The 6365-nt window shown below is 36.2% G+C and overlaps 1 pseudogene; it reads right to left on the reverse strand.

Moving 5' to 3' along the window:
* Positions 1-1298: 1298 nt before the first annotated feature.
* Positions 1299-1773, reverse strand: LOC136136915 (vesicle transport protein SFT2A pseudogene; annotated as a pseudogene).
* Positions 1774-6365: the final 4592 nt, after the last annotated feature.

Here is a 6365-nt window from a genome sequence, read left to right on the forward strand (position 1 = left end):
AAAGACAACCCTTAGAATGGGAAAAAGTATCGGCAAATGAATCAACGGACAAAGGATTAATCTCCAAAATATATAAACAGCTCATGCAGCTCATTATTAAAAAAACAGGGCTTCCCTGGTGGCGCAGTGGTTGAGAGTCCATCTGCTGATGCAGGGGACATGGGTTCGTGCCCTGGTCCAGGAAAATCCCACATGCCGCAGAGCAGCTGGGCCCGTGAGCCATGGCCGCTGAGCCTGCACATCTGGAGCCTGTGCTCCACAACGGGAGAGACCACAACAGTGAGAGGCCCGTGTACCACAAAAAAAAAAAAAAAAAAATACGAATCCCGAAATGGGCAGTAGACCTAAATAGACATTTCTCCAAAGAAGACATACAGATGGCCAATAAACATATGAAAAGCTGCTCAACATCACTAATTATTAGAGAAATGCAAACCAGAACTATAATGAGGTATCATCTCACACCAGTTAGAATGGGCATCATCAGAAAATCTACAAATAACAAATGCTGGAGAGGGTGTGGAGAAAAGGAAACCCTCTTGCACTGTTGGTGGGAATGTAGATTGATACAGCCACTATGGAGAACAGTATAGAGGTTCCTTAAAAAACTAAACATAGAAGTACCATATGATCCAGCAATCCCACTACTGGGCATATACCCAGAGAAAACCATAATTCAAAAAGACACATGTACCCCAATGTTCATTGCAGCACTATTTACAATAGCCAGGTCATGGAAGCAACCTAAATGCCCATCGACAGATGAATGGATAAAGAAGATTTTGCACATATATACAATGGAATATTACTCAGCCATAAAAAGGAACGAAATTGTGTCATTTGTTGAGACGTGGTTGGATCTAGAGACTGTCATACAGAGTGAAGTAAGTCAGAGAGAGAAAAACAAATGTCGTAAATTAACACATATATGTGGAACCTAGAAGAATGGTACAGATGAACCGGTTTGCAGGGCAGAAATTGAGACACAGATGTAGAGAACAAATGTATGGACACCAAGAGGGGAAAATGGCGGGGGAGGTGTGTGGTGAATTGGGCGAATGGGATTGACATGTATGCGCTGTTGTGTATAAAGTTGATGACTAAAAAGATCCTGCTGTATAAAAAAATTTTTTTAATTTACAAGCATTTAAGTTTATTCAACCATGTAGTTTGTAGCAGAATACAAATGGTCTTAAATTATTGCATTTTTTTGGAATGATTATTGTATCAAGAAAATCATACTTCACCAAAACCACAGCATACACTTTCAAACACTGTTTTCAAAGAGTTTCTGATTTTCAACTTAGGAGAGAAAAATAGCCTTTCATGACTGCATCTTTTGCATATAAGATGCATGATAGACTATATTAGGCTCTTCACAAGAACTGCAACATATTCATTCCCTTCTTATGTCACCAAAAATAAGCACACAGTGTAAATATGAAACAAACAAAAAAGAATAATAATTGTTGCAGGCAATCTTGTTTCAAATATTTTCATCAGTTGCTTCACAGAGCCCATTAAAAAACTCATACTGACTCATGCAGGATTAGTTCCCAGGCTCTAAAACACTGCCAAAAGTTTCATGCCACCAGGAAGCCATAGCAATCCAGTTCCAAGGATAGAATAGAAAATGCTGCATACAAAGCATATACCAGACCACCTCAATCTGGTATTAAAACTAAGGGACCAAACATCCAGGATTTCTGTGGTCAGGCTACGCTCTTTGTCACCCTGGTCACTCAGGAACCTCTGCAGCTTCTTCCTGGCCATTTTCCTGGGCTGAACTGCTGACTATTCCTTCACCTCCCCTTCCTGCCCAGAGGAAACCCTTGGTAACCTTTAACCTCCTTTCTGTCTCTATGAATTTCCCTATTCTAGATATATCATTAACTGGAATTATACAGTATTTGTCCTTTTATATCCAATTATTTCATTTATAACAATGTTTTCAAGGTTTGTCCATGTCGTAGCGTGCATCAGGATTTCATACCTTTTTAGGGCTTAATAATATTTTGTTGTATGTATATATCACAATTTGTTTATCCATTTATCTGTTGATGGACACATTTTTTGTTTGTTTGTTTTTACTTTTTGTCTATTGTGAATAATGCTTCATTGAACATTTTTTTGGATCCCTGTTTTCAACTGGGGGAAGTATAAACCTAGGAGTGGAATGGCTAGGTCATATGGCAGCTCTATATTTAGTTTTTTGAGGAACAACCTGTTTTCCCATTTTACCTTTCCATCATTTTACATTTCCACTAATAATGTACCAAAATTCCAGTTTCTCCACATCCTCATTAACACTCATTATTTTCATTTTTAAATTTTATTTTCTTATATCCATCTTAGTACATGTGAAATGATATCTTATTGTGGTTCTGATTTGCCTTTCTCTAGTGACTAACGATGTTGAATGTCTTTTCATGTTCTTATAGGCCATTTGTATGTCTTTGGAGAAATGTCTATGCAAGTCCTTTGCCCATCGTTTGTCTTTTTGTTGAGTTTTAAGAGTCCTTTAAATATATTGAATTTTAAATGTTTATCAGATCTAGGATTTGCAAATATTTTCTCCCATTCTTTAGGCTATCTTTTCAACTCCTTGATAATGTCCTACATACACAAAATGTTTAAATTTTGATAAAGTTCAACTTATTTTTTTGTGGTTGCTGCTGTGCTTTTGGTGTCATATTGAAGAATCCATTGCCAATCCCAAGGTCATGAAGATTTATCCCTAGGTTTTCTTCTAAGATTTTACAGTTTTTAGCACTTATATTGTTGATCCATTTTTAGTCAATTTTTGTATATGAAATAAAGTAGGTGTTCAATGAAATTCTTTTGCACATAGAAATCCAATTGTCCCAGCACCATTTGTGGAAGAGATTATTCTTTCCCATTGAGTGGAATTGGCATCCTTGTCAAAAAGCAATTGGCCATAGCTCTATGTTTTATTTCTGTACTCTCGGTTCTGTATATACAGTTTTCTGGAGAATGGGTTCATTGCTTTCATGGGAAAATGCAGGGTTATGATAATCTCTCCCTCCCTGCCAAAGAGTTAAGTTCCACTATTTTGAAAGAAAACTAACATTGTCAACATTTTTTTAAAAAATGCATCTGTTAAACATATGGGAAAGTAATGGAAGGGGGAGGGGGAAGGGGAGGGAAATATATGATTATGATGGAAAACTCAGAATATTGATCTTCATTATTGAATAAAATAAAATATATATAAATAATGTAAAATAAAATATCTTTTTATGTCTCCTGATTTAGAAAGAAACAGAATAAATCATATTCTGTACTAAGGTTGTCTTTATAAATAAAACAAGACCAGTTAGATAAGCTTTTATTAAATATACATATTTTCTTTTAGCATCTTGGTCTTTGTGTGGATATAGAGCAATAGTTCTTAAATTGTGGTCCTTGAGCAGCAGAAACAGCAACTGGATGCTGGTTAGAAATGCAAATTCTGTGGCTCCAGGCTAGACCTACAGAATCTGAAACTCTGGGAGGAGGCCAAGCAATCTGTGTTTTAACAAAGAGATTCAAACCAGGGTAAAATCTGAGACCCACTAGTAAATAAAGGTAATAGAATGTCCATGACCTCAGATGAATGGCTTCTCTACTTACCTCCTTTAATTTCCCAAAACCAGCACCAGATCAGAGGACCTGAATATATTAAGTATTCAACAAATGTTTATTTTGAATAGGCAACTATTACCTAATTAAACCCTGAGTTAGATTCTGGGAACAAGAGAAAGAAAGAAAAGCATCAGCACTCAGGGTGAAACAAACTTGCACAAAAGCCTTCTGAATCACTGATAAGCTGAGGGCTGTAGCAGTTATCCCCAGAGAGTGTCATTAGAACCCAGAAGAGTTTTACTTAGCTGCCTGGGTGGAAGAGGAAAGGATAGTGAAAGCTTACTCAGAGGAAGAGAATCTAAGCTGTTTTTAAGGATGAATAGAAGCTTTAGAGAATGACAGTGGGTGAAGGGTATTTCTTGCAGGGGTAATTATACGTGAAAATATGATACAGCAAGGCTTATGTGAGGATTTGGGAAATAACAAGTCTTTTTCCTTTTCCTTTTCCTTCTATAGTGCACATAGAAGCTGACTGTGAATGGCCGAAATTGAAATTAGAGAGATAATAAGGTCTGGATCATGAAGGACCTTGACTACCATGCTTAGGTAAGTGGCATTCATCCAGTAGGTAGGCACTGTGCATCATGGAAACATTTTAAGCCAGAAGGTAAAACAAAGATCCTTAAATTTTAGAATAATGATGTTGACAGCTGACTAGTTGATAACTGGGAAAGGAGTCAGTGAAGAGAGAGAAATGTGTTAGACGTTTATTATGTATTTCCTGCAATAACTTCCTAATACATCCAAAGTGAAACAATAGGTTGAATACATATAAATATGAATGTGTTCAGAGCACAAGTATTTGTAGTTTAAAATATGAATTTTCTATTTATAACGTTAGTGATGTCTTCATTGATATGAGGTAAAAACTCTTAAACAATTGTATTAAAGATCTCAGTAAAGAATGTAGTGACTCTATTACAAAGTAATCTTTTTAAGTCAAATGAAAAATACTTGCATAGATGACTTTTTTGGTTTTTCCTCCAAATTGTTAACTTCAACGTGCATTTGAAATGTATACTTAGGAACATTTACTTAATAATTCGTTTATAGGATATGGTCCTCAGTGTAGGAAAGAAAAAGGTTAATCAGTTGGATTCAAAATAGTAATATATAGCTTTAATAGCATGGAATTTTCAATAGACATACCATCTTCTTTCCTCTTATTGTTCATATATTGTCAATTGATTATTTTTAAATTGGGGTCTATGTCTTATTTCCTCATAGAAAAAAATTTTCACAACTAAATAATGCTTCTCCTCTTTCCTCCTTTTATTCTCCCTTCCTAATATTTCTGTCACCCTTATTCAGGGCCTTTAAGTAAAATAAAGATCTTCTTTCCCCTTTTTTTCTTTCTTCCTTTCTAATTGCTTGGGACCTATAGATTCAAGTGACTCATGTACCTAGAACACATTTCCCATTTTTGTACACAGAGAAACTCCTGTGATAGACAGTTATAGCTCAGGAAGGGTTAGTATTTATATGTGTCTAGATCTGAGAAGACCAAAAGATATCACCATTAAATTGCAAAAAGAACACTCACTTCTGCTTAAGCAGATAGAATATAATATTTCAGGAAATCTAAACCTTCAAGAAAAGGTTATTATTTAGTAATGAAAGTAGATGAAATATTTAATAAATTTTTATGAAAGATAAAAACTATACTTGGAACTAAACCAAAAGGATGTTATACTGAAACATTGCCTAGTAGACCCACACAAAAATCATTTAATCATCTAGGCCTATGTTTGACTTGCTGTTTATTATTAATTAAATCTCAAAGTCTGTGAAGTTACATCTTGACTTGTGGATTTTTGTCTGGTAGAGATGTAAATTGTCTTCTGTCTGATGGAACCAATTGCCCCAAAGGTTATAGTTCTGTTGCCTTATTGAACATTAACCAGTTTGTATCTTACCATGTCCTTGCTCAGCAGAAGGAGCTACGAATATCTCTGGAGCCTCTTTTATGGGACACCAGTCTCATTTATGAGAGCTCTGCCCTCATGATCCAATCACTCCCCCAAAGATCTCACCTTCTAATACCATCAACTTTGGGAGTTAAGGTGCAATGTATGAATTTGGGGAGAACACACTCAGACCTTAGAATAGAGTCTATAAATATTCAGATATGGCTTTTGTGGTGTGTCAACTTGCCTAGGATAAACTACATTCTCCAGAATTGCCTTTCTAGTATGTTTCCAGATATGGTGGGCTACAGAGATATTCTTCCTGAGAGCTGGAGGACAAAAAAGAAGCAGCAACCATTTTCTAGCATGAATCTGTATTCTTCCAGTTATCCAATCAAATCCTATCCTAGGTGCTTCTATGAAGAGATTTGGCAGATGTAAAGTTCCTGATCAGTTTTACTTTAATTTAGGGAGATTACTTTGGGTGGGCCCACAAGTTAAGTATTCTGTAGGAAGGCCTTAAAAAGGGTCTAAGCTTTCCCTGAGGACACACCCTGAGCTCTATTGGGTTCCAACCTGCTTTTAACCATTCTTTCCTAACTGCCCGTCACAAAAACCTTTGGCTCGTGCTGTGGGTGCCAGCCTGCTTGTGATGTTCCCTTCCTGACTTTCTGACCTTTGGGATATCAGATTTGCTTAAGCAGTCCTCATAATTTGTAAAACAGTGCCTTGGAATAAAACAAAAAAATCAATAAATGTGTTCAGGAGGAGTGGTATATCCATATATCTTACTTCTTCTGCTTACCTGGTTGA

Source organism: Phocoena phocoena, chromosome 17 (genome assembly GCF_963924675.1).
Source record: "Phocoena phocoena chromosome 17, mPhoPho1.1, whole genome shotgun sequence".
In the NCBI taxonomy this organism is placed as follows: Eukaryota; Metazoa; Chordata; class Mammalia; order Artiodactyla; family Phocoenidae; genus Phocoena; species Phocoena phocoena.